This window comes from Mesocricetus auratus, unplaced genomic scaffold (assembly GCF_017639785.1).
Source record: "Mesocricetus auratus isolate SY011 unplaced genomic scaffold, BCM_Maur_2.0 Super-Scaffold_100010, whole genome shotgun sequence".
Classification (NCBI taxonomy): Eukaryota; Metazoa; Chordata; class Mammalia; order Rodentia; family Cricetidae; genus Mesocricetus; species Mesocricetus auratus.
The window spans coordinates 65,991,446-66,008,775 of NW_024429194.1; the positions used below are offsets into that span (position 1 = coordinate 65,991,446).

General features: G+C 46.5%; 1 protein-coding gene across 2 annotated transcripts in view; it reads left to right on the top strand.

Moving 5' to 3' along the window:
• Positions 1-12,261: 12,261 nt before the first annotated feature.
• Racgap1 (Rac GTPase activating protein 1) overlaps positions 12,262-17,330 on the top strand; it is a 32,066-nt gene continuing 26,997 nt past the window's right edge. Inside the window, exon 1 of one of the 2 annotated variants that reach the window (XM_040753833.1) lies at positions 12,262-12,414. The gene's annotated coding sequence lies outside the window, so the exon portion shown is untranslated. The remainder of the gene's footprint in view (positions 12,415-17,330) is intronic. The other variant, XM_040753834.1, reaches the window with a different exon arrangement.

The following is a 17,330-nucleotide window of genomic DNA, read 5'->3' on the forward strand; positions in this document are numbered from 1 at the left end:
AGTCAGCTTTACTGAACATTTGTATGCTGGACATTGTACTAAATGTTAGGGAAGAGATTATCTCATTAAAACCCTTAGACATCGAGGTCATTCCATTTTACACTTGGTCTTAGGCAGGAGACTGAGAAGTGATGTCACCTCACCGCATAGACGAAAAACTGAGTCACAGAGGTGTTGGCAGTAGAATGGAAATCAATGAAAGAAACAGAGATTGGGACAATAAATTATTTAATGACTCCATGCACTTTCAGGCATGGAAAACAGACTCATTTTTTCATATTTTGATGTTCAATTTATTAATCTTTATTCAATTATTAACATTCCTTTAAATAGTCTGATACTACTTACACAACTAATAAATCAAAAACTTCTGCAATTAGTAGATTTTACTTCTCCAAATAGTTAAACATTGATTGCAAATGAAATCAAGCTCTTTGTGAATCAATCAATTTTTCTCGAAAGCTATGAACATAATTAAAAGCAGACAAAACATCCATTACAAAATCAACATCACGCATTTACTTTCCTTTGTGTGATATTTCTGGTGTTACTTTCTTTGTTCTTACTGTAGTTTCTTTTTCCTTCCCAGGCAGAGCATTTTCCTACCTTAAACAGGAGAGTATAGATTTACCTTCTCCCGCAGGCTGTGACTAAGGACAAGATTAGGCAGACGGGGGAGTTTGGTGGGTGCACAAACCCTGGGGGGGTCTTCTAAGGACATTCTTCTTGGCATTCATTATGCATCTCCTCCCCTATTCCAGAGGGAACTGTTCTCTTTCCAGGCAGGACAGCCACAGGCTCTGATATTTTCATGTATGACCCTAATCTTTCCCCCCAAATGATTCTGGTTCTGAGGGCCTTATCTTTACAGCACAGCCCACGGGATAGCACTGTTCTGAAGGGGGCCTGGTCTGGTTAAGCTGAAAGCCCTTGGTCAATTGGTTAACTGGAACTCCAGCCTTTCCTTCCCAACCGCTAAGACCTCCAGTATTGTCATCCAGGGTACTGAAGCAAGTTTCTAAGATGAGGTATTAAGGGCTTAAATTAGGGCAGCAGTGATGGAAATAAAAAGGAAAGGACTTTTTTTTTTTTTTAAAGAAAGTCCATGAAGGCAAAATTGACTTCTGCTAACTGGAGGATAATATTTGCCTCATTGAATCAACGAAATGCGCGTGAGGCCTTTGTACCTTACAGGCACCACTAAGTCCTATTCTTTTCCCTTTTGTTATCATGTTACCGCTATGAAATGGCTAGGAACAAAAACCGCCCAGGGTTTGCACCAATGTAGGTGAGAACAGACAGAGGGCAGATGAGGAGGCTGAAGGACAAGCAGCACCGAGAGGTTAGTTGAAGGGGTGAAGACAAACGAGGAGGTGTCACAGACACCAAGTGGGAGCAAGAGAAGAGGCAGTGAGGGTTATGGAAGCCAGCACAGAAGTGGGCAGGGTCTGAACTAGGTGGGGCAGTGTGGGTACGAAAAGAGACAGGGAGGGAAAAGAGATGGGTAAAGAGGTATGGAGGGTCCATAGTGTGTCCGGATGGGGCCGCAGACGAGCTGGTGACAAAAGTCGTGCACCTGAAAAGACAGGAAGGCGAGGGTGGCTCTGGGTCCCTGTGCCGCACAGGACTGAGGATCTCTCTGTGGCCAGTGTGACTCTTCTTAGTGAGCAGAAACTGTGTGTGCCATATGGCCCTCAGCCTTCTGGCACAGCTACTGGCTCCCGCTCAATCTCCAGCCTTCCCCGAGATCCTGAGAGGTGGAGTTGCCGAAGCTTAGGACCAGCAGGAACTCACCCGGGCCTGGTGAAGCACGCTTGCACTACCAGGATTTGGCAGTTGGAAGCAGGAAGATCATGTGTTTAAGGTTAGCCTAGGATTAGAAGGGAATTCAAAACCAGTCTGGGCTATATATTAACATCCCGTTTCAGAGTACCAAGTGCTGGAACTGTAGCTCAGTGGTAGAGCACTTGCTTGCTTGTCTAATGTCCTAAGTTCAACCCTTGGCACTGGAAAAAAAAATCAGGCACACATACTGAAGCTGGAGAGCAGATGTCACATGTTTAGAGGGAGAAGGGAACTAGACTCCTGAAACCCAACCTAACATCCTTAACTTGTCACTCAGTGTGGAGGTCTTACTGCATGAGGACTTGGTCACCTAGCTGTCTGAAAACCCTCTCCCATGTGATAAAGCCTTGTTTTGTTTGTCAGGGTTAAAAATGCTGGGATTGGGGTGGTAGTCTCAGGTGGATTTAGTGGGGAGGCTTCAGCAAACGCAAGTCCACTCATAGGCTTATCCATAGATGTTGGGGGGTTAAAGTAATAGGAGGCAGGAGTGGGAGGAAATTAGAGGCTGGAGATGGAGGCCCAGCCTATGGCTCCCCTGAGCCCAGGGAAGCTCCATTTTAAAGCGTGCAGGAAGACTGAGAAAGGGAAGTGAGGGTGGATGGGCAGACAAGTGACAGCAGGAGACCAAGGGTATGTGGCTTCAGTTTAGGATGGGGAGGCGCCTTTATCTAACTGGGAAGAGCCACAGACAAGCCCTAAGTGCAGCATCTCTCTGTCTGTCCTGGGGCTTTGGACACGGTGCCCTCCTCCTTCTGTCTGCTGGTGGTAATTGCTCTCCATTTGGTCATTACTTAGCTCATTAATTGCCTAAAGGAGAGGAGCAGTCCAGAGTAGGGGTGATTGGCAGAAGGAGTTATGGATTAGACGGACTCTTGGGGAATGGGATGGACTGGGATGTGGCTAGAGTATAGTAGAGCCCATTCAGATCTATTTTGAAGGAACCATTAACAGTTGTTAATACAGACACCAATGCTTTCAATTCCAGATTTCCTGCCATCCCCAATCCCATCAGTACCATTGGCTCCATTATCCTAAGGGCCATGGTCGCCACCATAACCACTGAGGTAGGCATCCTCTAAGATGGCTCCCGGTGACCTCTGCCTCCTGCTATTATATTATGTATAATCCTATCCCTTTGGTTATTGGTTGTAATTAACTCCTTCCTTCCTTCCTTCCATCCATCCATCTTTTCTTTCTTTTTCAAGACAGGGTTTCTCTGTAGCCCTGACTGTCCTGGAACTCACTCTGTAGACCAGGTTGGCCTTGAACTCAGAGATCCACCTGCCTCTGCCTCCTGAGTGCTGAGACTAAAGGTGTGCCCAGCTAACAACTCATTTCTACTTGAATTTACTTTTTTTTTTTTTTTTGGTTTTTCGAGACAGGGTTTCTCTGTATTGTTTTGGAGCCTGTCCTGGAACTTGCTCTGTAGACCAGGCTGGCCTCGAACTCACAGAGATCCGCCTGCCTCTGCCTCCGGAGTGCTGGGATTAAAGGTGTGCGCCACCAATGCCCGGCTTTTGAATTTACTTTTACATTTATCTATTTATTTTGTGGTGTGTGTGTGTGTGTGTGTGTGTGTGTGAAGGTCAGAGGTCACCTCTCAAGAGTTAGTACTCCCATTCTTTTTTATAGGTTCCAGGGATTGAACTCAGGTTGTCAGGCTTGTGACCAAGCCCTTTGTCCACTGAGCCACCTCAGAACCCCCAATAACATCTAGTGAATGCAATCCAGTCAGGTGATGGGGTGTGCCTTTAAGATTAAGCCACACTAAGTGTGGTAGTGTGCGCTTGTAATAGCTCTATGGAAATGGAGGCAGAAGGTCCAGGAGGTCAAGGTCGGCCCCAGCTACATAGGGAATCTAAAGCTAGCCTAGGCTACACCAGCTCCTGTCTCAAACAGATGGATAGATGAACAGATTAGTCTCCAAAAGCAACGTGTCTTCCATTTTGGGTACTCTTTCATTTGTGTTGAGAAGAACCAGCTACCATGATGGCAGTGACCCTGGAGGGCTCACGTGGAGGGTACCCTCAGGCCAATCCCCAGCAAGGTCCAGAGAACCGAATACTGTCAATAACTGTGTTCATGAATTTGGATGTAGACAAACCTCCAATGAAGGTAAGAGATGACATGGTAGGCCCTGATGTCACCTTCATAGCTGACTTGTGAGAGACATGAGCCAGAGACATCCAGCTAACCTGCCCAAACACCTGGATGCAGAAACGGAGTTAGTAAATGTGTATTGTTCTGAGCAGCAAAGTTTTGGGTGGAATTTCCTATGCATCAGTAGACATGCAATATCAGTCACCGTCACCACAAACACCATCACCATCTTCAAATTCATGTCATTTATTAGCACAAAAATCATAACTAGCTGCAACAGTCTTTCTAGTACCCAAAATGTGCTAGATTCTCCTTATGGTCCAGGATGGCAAAGAGGTAAGAGATGTATTCTGCTATCAGTTGGGGACTGTAGTTGAGGAATCAGGACATATTCCTAAAAACCAAGGAAAACTACACTCATTGCCTCTAGATCAGGATGTGTCTTAGGGTTTCTATTGCTGTGACAAAACACCATAACCAAAAAGCAAGTTGGTGGGGTGGGGGTGGGGCTTAGGGTGGGATAGGGTGGGGTGGAGGTGGGATAAGGTGGGGTGGGTGGTGGGTAGTGGGGGGTGGAGACATGGCTCAGCATTTAAGAGTCCTCTTCCAGAGACTAATCTTGCAGAGGACCCAAGTTCAATTCCCAGCATACACATGTGACTCGCAACTGTCTAGCTCCAGTTCCTGAGCTCTCTGTGGAGTATGCACTTGGTGCACATACATACTTGCAAGCAAAACATGTGTGAATTAGTAAAAATGATAAATTGAAAAAAAAACAAGTTAGAGAGGAAAGGGTTGATTTGGCTTACACTTCCACATCACTGTTCATCAAAGGAGATCAGGACTAGGCACTCAAACAGAGCAGGAACCTGGAGGCAGGAGTTGATGCAGAGGCCATGTAGGGCTTGTTCCTCATTGCTTCCTCAGCCTGCTTTCTTATAGAACCCAGAACCATCAGCCCAGGGGTGGCACCACTCACAATGGCCTGGGCCATCCTACATCAATCATTACTTAAGAAAACTGCTCTACAGGCTTGCTTTAAGCTGTTTCTATGGTGGCATTTCCTCTTTTTCTTTTTTAAAGATTTATTTATTATGCGTACGGTGTTCTGCATGCATGTATCCCTGTAGGCCAGAAGAAGGCACCATACCTCATTTTGAGCCACCATGTGGTTGCTGGGAATTGAACTTAGGACCTCTGGAAGAGCAGTTGGTGCTCTTAACCTCTGAGCCATCTCATGGAGGCATTTTCTTAATTGAGGTTCCCTCCTCTCAGATGACTTTAGCTGCTGTCAAGTTGACATAAAACTAGCTAGGCCATGGGCTGGAGAGATGGCACTAGTTTTCTCTATGCTTCAGGTGGGAACCTGGAGTGAGAAGACCCAATTTAGGGGAAGGTCATGCAAGGAAGCTATGAGAAATGAGATTCTAGCAGAAAGCAGGTCGTGGAACACACAGCATTTTATAAACTTGTGCACAGCTCCGGCCTTTCCAAAGCCCCCTGTACTGTTCATGAGAGCCAGCCCTCTTTAATGGGGGTGGAGAGGAGCTGGTGGGGGTTTCCTGTGGGTATGGCTTAGCCATGGAGCAGTTGCCTAATATGTATGAGGTCTTGGGTTCAATCCCCAGCATGGGGTTGGGATGTGGGAGGTAAAAATCAGCTCAGCTGTGGGACAGGCCTAATAGAGGACTAGATGCTCAGTGGTGACAGTGTGGGGTGATGGGATAGGGGTAGCCAGCTTTGGGTTCTTCCAACTGGTAACAATGGACTCACATAGTGCTAGCCTCTGTGCTAACTTACGGCTTCTGAGGCTGTTGTGTAGTCCAGATATTGTATGAGGAACACTGAATGGAGTTGGATTACAGTAGCCTGATATGAAATCCTGATCTTTGGGGCCGGAGGGATGATTCTGTGGTTAAGACCACTGGCTGCTCTTGGAAAGGACTTGGGGTCAGTTCCCAGGCCCCACATGACAACCCACAACCATCTGTAACTCCAGTTCCAGTTTATCTGATGCCCTCCTTTGGTTTCTTTGGGCAATGCATATATGTGGTGCACAATCATGCAAGCAACACACATAACATAAAAACAAGTAAATCTTTTAAAAATTGAAGCGCAAGAAAGAAATCTTGACCCTGTCCTCTAGCAGGAGCACCTCCTCTGCCCCCGGAGGCTGGGTGGAAGGCTTGTATGACGGCAGGGTGACTCCAGAGGGTGCTAGTCCCCTGTGGACATGAGTGCTGGGTAAGCTAGGAAGTAGACAAAAATACCAACTCCTCTAAAACCCCTGTCTCTGGAAGGAAGAGCTTTCAGGGTCTGTGGGAGGCAAGTTGATACCTGTCCCTCTCAGCATAGAACTGTTTGACAGAGAAATGGCTAAATTAGGGGCTGGAGAAATGACTCAAGGATTAAGAACATTGGCTGTTCTTTCAGAGGACCCGGGTTCAATTCTCAGCACCCACATGGCAGCTCACAACTGTCTGTAACTCCAGTTCCAGCAGATTGGGCACCCTTACACAGAACACCAATGCACATTAAAAAGGAAAAAAAGAAAAAGAAATGGCCAAATTATCCTTTCCTCAGAGAGACTATGCCACTACAGGGGGCCAGGGCAGAAACAGGGATCCTAGGACTTGCAGGGCCCTCTGGGGGCTTTGTGGTACCCGGGCCAGTCTCTGGCAGGAACATGTCTGAATTCTCACGATGTTACCCCCTTTCATATTGCCTCCTACATACTCCCACCTGAGTTCCCCAGTTCTACATTTTCTTCAGCCCCATTTTACAGATGAACAAATGAAGGCTGAGAATAAAGACTGAAGCAGTGAGCAACTGACCCCAAGTCTCTGGATGCCAAACCTTTCTTCTACTCACATGACCCATGGGTTAAAGAGTTTCAGTAACTATCTGGGGCTGAGAGGCAATTGGAGGTTGGAATCCTACCTCGCCTCTAGGCCCCAGAGCAGCGTTCTTTCTGATTCATCACACTGTGCTGGGTAGAAAAACTGCTTTGGGGAAATGAGTTTGGCAGAGGAGAGGGAGGAAGGAGGGGCGGGCAGGAGGAGGGAGCTGGATCCCTTCGGGTAACTGCAGAGAATAGGGTCGATAAGGCTATGGGAGAATTGGGACACCAGGGTCCCCAGTTGGCTGGGGCTGGGACCAGCCTTTCACACTGTCATGCCCAGGCCTGCTTCAGGCTGCCAGTGTTCTTTTACCAAGACCCCTGGAGAGCCCGAAATCAAATATTCTGCCTGCCCTGCCCAGGCAGCCTTATTGCCATTGACAGCAAATGTATTGCTCTAATCTTTTCTCATTTTGCCAGGATGGGCTCCATTCAGACCTCCCTCCAGCCTTGAAGGCTTCATAGAGGCGAGAGGTGGGTTGAAAGGAGCAGAAGGAAAGGTGGGAGGGACAGGAAGGGCTAGGCTGTCGATGGGGTAGCTGCAGTGATCCCAGACTTGTCCTGGCCTGCTCTCTAGAGTGCTGAAAGCTCCTGGACCGTGTGGAGGCACCTAGGTCCCTAGCCATTCCTCAACCCAAGGGTCTCCCTGTGGAAGCAGGGTGGGTAAGTGAGCAAGAAAGCCTGACACTGACCGGCCACAGACCTCTGCAGAGAAGTGGGTGTGGGTGGGTGTGCGCACACACGTCTGTCTGCGGATCTGTGTGTCTGTCTATGTCTATATGTGAGTATGTGTTTAAGGATGGTCTGCCTGTCTGTCTGTCCCACTGTCCTCTGCTGCCCAGCGAAGCCTAGCCAAATATATGTGTTGCTGCTCCTTTGACTGTCTCTACTTCTGGTCTTCTCTGCTGAGGCATTCTGTAAGGGACAAATAGACTTGAGAGTAGATAGCCTGGGGAAGAGAGATGGTATCTGAAGGCCAGATAAGGGACAGAGAGGGTTAAGAGGGAGCTGGACTGGGTGTGGTGGTGTACACTTTTAATTCTAGCGCCTGGGAGGCAGAGACAGGTGGATCTCTTTAAGTACATGGTCAGCCTGGCCTACATCGTGAGTTCCAGGCCAGGCAGAGCTACACAGAGAGACCCAGTCTCAAGAAAAACATGGTGCAGGCACGTGCCTTGGGTGGGGGTAAACAGAGTGATTATGGAAAGAAATTTGTAGCTCGGAGGCAGCAGAAATGGGGTACTGGTGATGTATGAGGCAGGAAGAGCAGATAAGCGAGGTGTCATCAAAGATGGGGGGGGGTGTGGTGGCAACTCTAGAGCAGAGGGAGGCAAACCAAGCCAGTCACATGATCTGGCTGCAGAAGCTACAGGTGGGGTGGTTGGGGACTGGAGGTCTAGGCTTTTCATTTGTTCTGCTGAAGCTAATCCCGGGCTTGCACACCTGTCTCTCCCAGCCGAGTGTAGAGTCCTGTCCAGTCTTTGTAGATCTTTAGGTTGGGCTGGAATGCTTTCTGTATCCTGTTTATTGGTGGAAGGGGGCCTTAGATCTGAGGTGTGGGTGTGTATATACAGATGCACAGAGTCTCTCTTTGAAGTCCCCTGGCCCCTTCCAAAAGAAACCTTTGATGGAAATGTCTGAACTGGATCAGAACCTGTTGCCAGGCAAGCATGTTAGCCACCTCCAGAAAGGCTCCCCTGCCTTGTTACACGGCTTTCCAAGTCTTGTCCTTTCTCTTCTCTGAGTCCTGCACCCCATGCTCTCCCGGAACTCCACTCTGTAGACCAGACCTACCTGCCTCTGCCTCTTGAGTGCTGGGATTAAAGGCTCCCAAGCCATGCTTCTCAATTCCTTGTCTGAAGTGGAATTTGAGAAACTCTACTTCTGAGTTTCTGAAGTCTAATTGGTCAATGGAAGGCAGGCGATACAAGGTAATAAAAATAGCTGGGCTGCCTGGTGGTGGTGGTAAACATCTTTAGTTATAGAGCCTGGGAGGCAGAGGCAGGCCGATGTCTGTGAGTTTGAGGACAGTCTGGTTCCAGGATAGCCAGGCTATACAAAAACAAAAACAAAACAAAAAAAAACCCTGTCTTGAAAAACAAAAACAAAAACAAACAAATAGCTGGGCTGGGGTTTAGACAAAGGAAGGCAGAGATACAAAGTAATAAAAATAGTTTGGCTGGACTTGGGATTCATTTGGTGGAGTGTTTCTTTGCAGGAGGCCCCTGGGCCCCTAGCATGACCTATAAACGAGTGTTCAAAACATTCTTGGCCGCCCATGAGTTCAATGCCAAACTACATGAAACTGTCAAAAATAACAAACAGCCAGGCATTAGTGGCGCACACCTTTAATACCAGCACTCGGGAGGCGGAGGCAGGCAAATTTCTGTGAATTCGAGGCCAGCCTGGTCTACAGAGCCAGTTCCAGGACAGCCTCCAAAACAATACAGAGAAACCCAGTCTTCAAAAACCAACCAACCAACCAACCAAACAAACAAACAAAACCCCAAAACCACAAACCAAACCAAACCAAAAAAAACAAGCAAACAAAACCAACTAATAATCTTGGAACACAGTGTGTGCCTAGCTCTGAGCTGAGTTTTGTGGTTTGATTTAATCCCCCAGATGGTCTTTACTATTTAATACTGTCACCATACCCATTTAATGGTCAGGCAAGTAAAGTAATAGAGCCCCAGGAAGTGCATCTAACTAGTTTGACCTGGTATTAAGGTCAAGACCATGGCTCTGTGAAAATCATTTCCAGTCTTGTCCCCAGACTTTCAGGGGCCTTGCGCTCCAGGCACACTGCCTTCATCCCTCATTTTCTCTTGACATGCTTCACTTTCCACCTTCTGGGTTGGGGTCTCCCAACCCCAGCTGTCTGAACCCAGGCCTCTGCCGGTGCACTGTGCACAGCCTTCTCCGGGCAGGGGCAGGAGTGCTCACAGCTAGACTGTGAGTGTGTGTGGGGGGGTGCGGAGATCCTCCAGTGGATGTTCTGTTTGCATCTTCAGAGACCCAGAGGACCCTGGAAAGAGACCGTGAACAAAGAAGGAGCAAGGAACTGAATGGCACAAGCTGGATTTGGCGGGTGAAGTGAAAAGACAAATGAGCACCTCTGCCCCTCCTGGCCTGGAGGGGTTCAGGCAAAATGGGATGAGGCTACTGGGCAAAGGTCTTCGTGCTCCTGCTCCAACGGGAAAGACTCGTCCTATGAAGGTGTGTTCCCATGCTCTTGCACGGAGTTAGCCATATTCCACCCTCATACGACATTTGGTAGTCTCCAGAGGCAGGAGACAGAAGAACCAGGTTAAAAGCTTGAGCCTTCAATAAAGTGGCAGAGCCAGGAACAAACTCTGGGCTTCCTAGAACCAGAGTCTTTGCTTTTCCCGATTCAAATTGAGGCCAGCACACTCGCTATGCAGAGAACTAACTGGGGTGAAAGGATTTTAACAGCTGTACCAACACACACACACACACACACACACACACACACACACACACACACACTCACACTGCATTTTTTTTCCCTCACCAGGCTGGTAAAGCAGGCAAAGGGGGTTGAATAGGATGATGCTTGCTTCGGGCGGAGGTGACCGGCCCCCCAGGCATCATTTGGAAACATATAGATTGGGTGGTGAGGTGGGATACTGCCACCCTTTGGTTGAGCTCAACTTTGGGGCTGCCTACAGTGGGAAATGTAGTGGTAAAACTTAGGCTGTCCTGAAGCTGATGGCCCAGCAGGCAAGGCAAGGGACATTTACTAAGCACTTTATACTGGGATATGTGCTAAATTTTATGAGGACATCTGAGTTATTCCTCTGGATGACCCAATGAGATAGACATTACTTCCGCTTAGGGACGACAGCATGTGGGAGGCCATAGAAAAGTAACCAGAAAAAAAATGAGGTGACTCATGGGGGCTGTATAGCAAAGACACAGAGGTGGGCAGCTTAGACTCTTTTGAAGAAAGCAGTTAAAGTTCAAGGTGCCCAAAGTGAAGACAGAATTTTGTCAGATGGGGGGGGCAGGAAGAGTGTGGGTCAGATGAAACAGCGAGAATAAAGCTCTGGATGCTGGAAGTACCTGGTGAACTCTGGGACCTGTAAATTGGGAGTTAAGAAGGCAGATGGAGAGTGAGGAAGTCCATGTTAGGTGAGCCCTGTTAAGGACTCTGGTCTTTATTAAGGGGGAGAGGTGGAATGAAGTTATTAATGGTTTTAAGCAAGGAAGAGTCATGATTAAATCTGTTTTGTTTGTTTTAGGCTGGCCTGGAGCTCTATGAGTAGCAGACTCTGGTCTTGATCTCTTAGTCTCCACTTCCCAGGGTTGGGATTATGGGTGTGTGCCACCACGCCCAACTAGAACTGCCTTTTTAAATGCCGCGGTTGTAAAGAACTCAAGGAGGAGTACAGTTTTCTTGGTAGGTAGACTACCGAAGCAGACCAGGGTGGTTACTGTAGAGAAGTCAGATGTGGGCTGGCCTGGAGCTCACTGTGAGAACCAAGCCGACCTTGGAATTACAGAGATCCTCCTGGATCTGCCTCTGCCTCTGCCTCCGGAGTGCTGGGATTAAAGGCTTGCACCATTACAGTGTCTGGCTCTATCTAGTCAGTATTTTGTTAGATTGCTAGTAGTAAATTCAGCAAGGAAGGGATGCCAAGATAGAGCAATAACAAAAGAAAAATAGAAAGATTGAGAGTACACTAATAGATTAAGGATGAATAGTTCACTGATATTCAGTTGTAGTGTAAAGTGCATTTCTGATATTTGGTCCAGATCTTTAAAAGTTCCAAAGCTCTGTATCATCACAAAGCCAGATTTTAAGTGCATTTATTAAACGCGATTATAACACTTCACTTTTTATTTCTGTTTGTTTCTTTGAGCTGTCTTCCCCATTCATACAGGAAAGACCACATGATTTGTATTTGTCTGATTCCTAGCAGAGTGCTTGTTATTAAGTTGGCATACTTACTGTGCATCAAATAAAAGTTTGAATGAATGCGTGAATGAATGAAGGGATAATTATAGCTCAGAAAATGTGGTTAAAATGATTGCTACTCTGTCTCCTTCTAGAATTCTTCCTATTCTACGGTGAGACCCGAAACTATTCAGTTATTACTTTCCAAGAGCCCTATTTGCTTGCCCGGGGGAAACAAAGAGGCAAGAATAATAAGCAATTAGTCAACAGGTCATTAGAATAATTGCAGGAAAGGGAGCCGGAGCCGAGGGCGGAGAACCTTCACCGACCGCAAAACAACCCCTACCCCCGCAAAACACTCCAAAATGCCCCCACCCGAACTGTGCCCTTAGTCAAAATGGCCCCTTTCAGCGTCGCCCGAACACAATGCGCATGCTCACCTCCATTTTTTTTGCGCATGCGTGGTGGTAAGGATGATGCTCTGTGATTGGCTGGTGCGCGATTTTTGAACCGGATCTGGCGGCGCGGTTCCACACTGCCGTTAGTGAGGAGCGCCGCGAGCCGACAGCAGCCCTCCTGGGGCGCGGCGGCCGGAGAGTGAGCGCCTCGGGCCGGTCGGAGTTGCGTGTGCGCGGGACCGGGAGCCTCGGTAAGCCGGTCCGAGGCCGCGAGCAGACGGCGGGGACGGGGGCTGCCCCTGGCGTGGTGTTTTGCCAAGTCAGGGGCGTCCGTTTGAGGCGTGGCCGGAGGGGTGGGGGTGTGGTTCCTCCGAGGTGGTCTTGGTTTCAGTGCGGGACCTGGGAGTGGTGGGATGGAGCTCCCTCCTGCCTTTTCGGAGGAACAGGGTTATCCGAGGGAAGAAAAGCCCTGGTGTTTGAGGGGCCTGGGCGACCCAGAGCTGTCTCCCACGAAGTTAATTAGAGCAACCGTGATTGTGGAGAACTGGAATGTTGCAAATTCGGAACCTTGACTGTCTCGGGTTGTCGTTAGCTCCCCCCACCCCTTCATAGTAATTGCCCAACGCTGTCACTTACCTACGTACTATTTTGTGACTAGCGTTTGAAACTCTTTGGTGTGTTTAAACATGTATTGACAGCTTCCGCTAACAGAAAAGCTAAGACTTAAAGGGTAGGAATTTACAGGGTAGCATCAGAAACCTGATTGATACGCTCACAGAGGATTTTAAGCGTTCCTTGATTTGTGTTCTTCACTATAAAAACTTGATGAGGCTGATTATATCAGAACGTGGTATTTGAGTAACTTTGACTCATGTTCACGGGCCAGGGTTACTTATAATTGGCTCCAGAAGGAGAGGCTGACTGCAGTACTTTCAGTAGTGTGTAGGAGGGTCATCGGGGTCACCCTTTATCATTGAAAGGTCTATCGCTACTAAGTAAACTGTACCCTGTGTGAATATGTGTGATGGTGTCTTGTGTAGCCCAGGCTGGCCCTTTGTAGCCAAGGATAACTTTACACTTCTGATCCTCCTACCTCTGGAGTGCTGGGATAACCGGCATTACAGGATAACTTTGGAGATTACAAGTGTGGTCCACCATTCCCAGTATCTGCTGTGCTGAGGACGGAAGCCATGGGCTCGCACATGCTAGGCAGGCATGGAATCAGCCAGTACAACTGTACTGAGAGATTGTCTTCTGGTTACACTTAACAGAAATGTGTTGACTGATGAGGTTGGTGTGCATACCAAGCCAGTGGGTTGCAGTAAAGCAGGGGCCTCTGCTCTGTTAGATTTCAGTGCTGCCTCGTGATGATCTTAGCTTTTGGATTTTTTTTTTCTATGTAGTCCTGGAACTCACTCTGTAGACCAGGGTGGCCTCGAGATCTGCCTGCCTCTGCCCCCTGAGTGCCAGGATTAAAGGCATGTGCCACCATGCCGGTCTCAAAGGTAGTGGCTGTTTTCATTCATGCCCAAATTTCATCTGATGTCACAAGGAGGTGACTGGTGAGTCAGTGGAAATAAAGATCACATGAGGTAATTGGGCTGCAGGCCTGAGATGCTCGTCTAATGCTCCCCAAAAACAGGGGTTCTATTCAGCCTTATAGAATCCTTAACATTGGCTTTTCCCCCCTGGGAATTTCAGTTGACAGTTCAGCTGTGTTGTCCCAGCTGGCTTCCAAGAAGGATTCTCCTGCCTCAGCCATCAGAGTAGCTGGACGATAGATAGAGGCATGTGCCATCATGCTGTTACTTTTTTTTTTTTTAAGAAAATATTTTTGCGCCGGGCGGTGGTGGCGCACGCCTTTAATCCCAACACTCGGGAGGCAGAGGCAGGCAGATCTCTGTGAGTTCGAGGCCGGGCTGGACCGACAGCCTCCAAAACAATACAGAGAAACCCTGTCTCGTTAAAAAAAAAAAAAAAAAAAAAAAGAAAGAAAAAAAAAAGAAAAGAAAATATTTTTGCAATATTTGTCAAGAGCCATGTAAGGCTTTTTCTTTCTTTTTTTTTAAGATTTATTTATCTATTTATGTGCATTGGTGTTTTTCCTGCGCATATGTCTGTGTGAGGATGCATGATCCCCTGGAACTGGGGTTACAGACGGCTGTGAGCTGCAGTGTGGGTGCTGGGAATTGAACCCAGGTCCTCTGGAAGAGCAGCCAGTGCTCTTAACCCCTGGGCCATCTCTCCAGTCCCCATTTAAGGCTTTTATACCATGATGCATTAATTAAAAACCTGTTCCAAAGACTCCTTTTAAAGAAAGACCTGAAGGAGAATACTGGTCATGGGGAAGGAGGTTCACTCATTCAGTGAGTGTCAAATCACCTTCCAAGTATCAAGCTGTGGTCTAGACTTCAGTGGCTCCTCAACAAACAAAACAGACAGAAGTCTTTGCTTTCCAGACAATAAACTACGTACATATATTAGATGATTTGGAGCAGAATAAAGTTGGCATTTCTGAAAAGTTGCAAATTTTTTTTTTTTGGTTTTTCGAGACAGGGTTTCTCTGTATTGTTTTGGAGGCTGTCCTGGAACTCGCTCTGTAGACCAGGCTGGCCTCGAACTCACAGTGATCCGCCTGCCTCTGCCTCCCGAATGCTGGGACTAAAGGCGTGCGCCACCAACACCCGGCTGAAAAGTTGCAATTTTAAATAGGGTATTTGGCAGAAACTTCACTGAGAAGTAAGTGAAGATTGCTGGGTGTGTGTGTGTGTGGGATATGATGGACGGGGCACATCATGCTAGAGACTGCAGACAGAGGCTAACTGAAAAGCTATACATTTTCTAAATCCAAAGGGTTTAGAATGACAAAACATAGCCCATCCTTTTTAGTGCTTAATTGAAACAAAGTGCTAATAATCAAAACATGAAATTTTGTGAGTCTTGAAGTTAGTTTTGATATTGTATGACAAAGGGTGTAGTTTGGGTAGTAAGATTTTTGTTTCACTGTTTAGAAGGTGTCATTCCCCCACCAACATATATTACCTTGATGAGACAGTGGTTTTATGTCTGCCTGAGTGTTACAAATAAAGATCATTAGGAAAAGGCTTTGGGGATTGAAGACTCGGAGGACCTAGCAGGAAACAGGACGCCAGTGTGCTGAACTTAAAACATCACGATTCAGTTTTCTCTTCCCTCATTTTAGTCTCCACTCAAGTTGAGCCCAAGACGTTCTGTTTACTCTTTCTACAATTGATTCACTCAGAGGAACAGCTGGTCTCACGGTAGTATTTGTTCTGCCAGTTGGATGGAGCCTTTGATATGAAGCAGAAGCTGGACATTTAGGGAAATGAATTGTTCTCGAGTGCTGTTGAATGAGAGCATCTAGTGTTGAGCTTGTTTTGGGGAGTGCTTTTCCTTGGCAGCAGGAAACCTACATTGTTAATTTCTTGGGAATCTCCAGAACGGCAGTGTGTATAATGTTTTTCATTAAAACACTTTGTTGAAAAGGAAAAAAAAAACAAAAACAAAACCCAAGCAATCTGCTATTGCTTTGTCTTATACTATATAACACTATATAACACCTTTGATGCATCTAAAAAAAACTGATCTATAGTTTTCTTAATAATGTTGTTTGTAGGACAGGTATAGATGCTTTCCCCAGGATACCCTGCAGTTAGACCTGTAATGGTCTGTTGTTCTGAAAGACTGTCTGTTTCTTCACTGGGTGATTGAAATTAAATTGGGGCCTCAAAGCAATAACAGCAAGCTGAGACTCTTTTCTCCTGGTGTTGCCAAATTGCTCCCTTAGGGATACTCATGGATTGGGACTATAAGACAGTGACTCTCCACTTCTGGGGCTCCCCATCAATAACAGCTGGGGTTCTGGGCACCTTTTTGTTGAAAGTGCTCTGTAAACTGATTTCCTTGCTCCACACAGGAGCTGTTGCCTCTGCCGTGGGAAGTGACAGCTGCTTTACAGCCTAGAGCTGAGCTCCACAACAGGACTGTTGCTGTTTCCTTTCATGTTACTGCGTCTCCTAGCCATGAAGCTAAATAATAAAGGGGGAGGAAATAGACTTGAGGACGGAAACGTGGCGCAGCAGGAAAATTAAAACCATTCTCAGTTGACACTGAGAAGGACGAGTAAGCTTTAGCTTACAGTTTGGCTGAGGTATTGAGAGTTAGTAGTAATGCAGAGAGAGATATTTTTGTCACCTATAAATAATTCCTGAGAATCACTTCTGTAGAATGTTAGAATATAAGATCCCCCAGCATATAAAGAGGAGTATACTTTTGCTAGAACCAGATTTTAATTCTCCTAAGCAAACCTATTTTAGAGGGAGAAAAATCAACTTACTTCAGAAGTAACAGTCTCATTGAGAACATCTTGTTTGACCCAGTCAGAAGCTTGTCATTTTTGGATTGGATTCTAGCTCATGTCTGTGTTTACACACACATGCACATGGCTCTGTTTTGTGTCACTGCTATAATTTGCAGGTGTTTGAGAAAATCTGCAGTAAATATATATGGTCGATACTTTTATAGCATTTCAGTGTGTTAGGGTGGAAAGAGAAAAGACATTGACTCAACACCTGCATTTCATTGCATGCTCAGCATTTGGTCATTTCAGGTTTGTGGGTCTAAGTTGTCTATAAAATGGCAGCTTAGTTAGATTCATAGGAAGAAGAAAATGTGAAATGTCAAATTTAGTACTCAATTCACAGCAAAGGCATATGTTAAATATTTTTTAGCACTATTTAAAAAAATAGTCTGTGCTCCTGAATTTAGTGGACCCTCATGTGGAGACAGTCTAGACTACTTAGGGGAAATTACTGGAGTTGTGAACCACTCTTCCAGAATCTAATTAACAGTTTTCAGAGCCCAAACAACACAGAGATACACTTCATATTTTCATAAGCTATAATTTTTTTTTTTGAGACAGGATCTCTTTGTGTATCCCTGGCTGTCCTGGAACTCATTCTATAGATCAGGCCTTAAATTCACAGAGATCCACCTACCTCTGCTTCCTGAGTGCTGGGATTAAAGGCCTTTGCCACCACTGTCCAGCTGTGTGGTGTATTTTAATACTGAGTATCAAATATAAGATTTCTGCTCTAAAATTTAGTAAGCTTAAATTAGATCGAAAGGCATGTGTGTCTTAGTACCA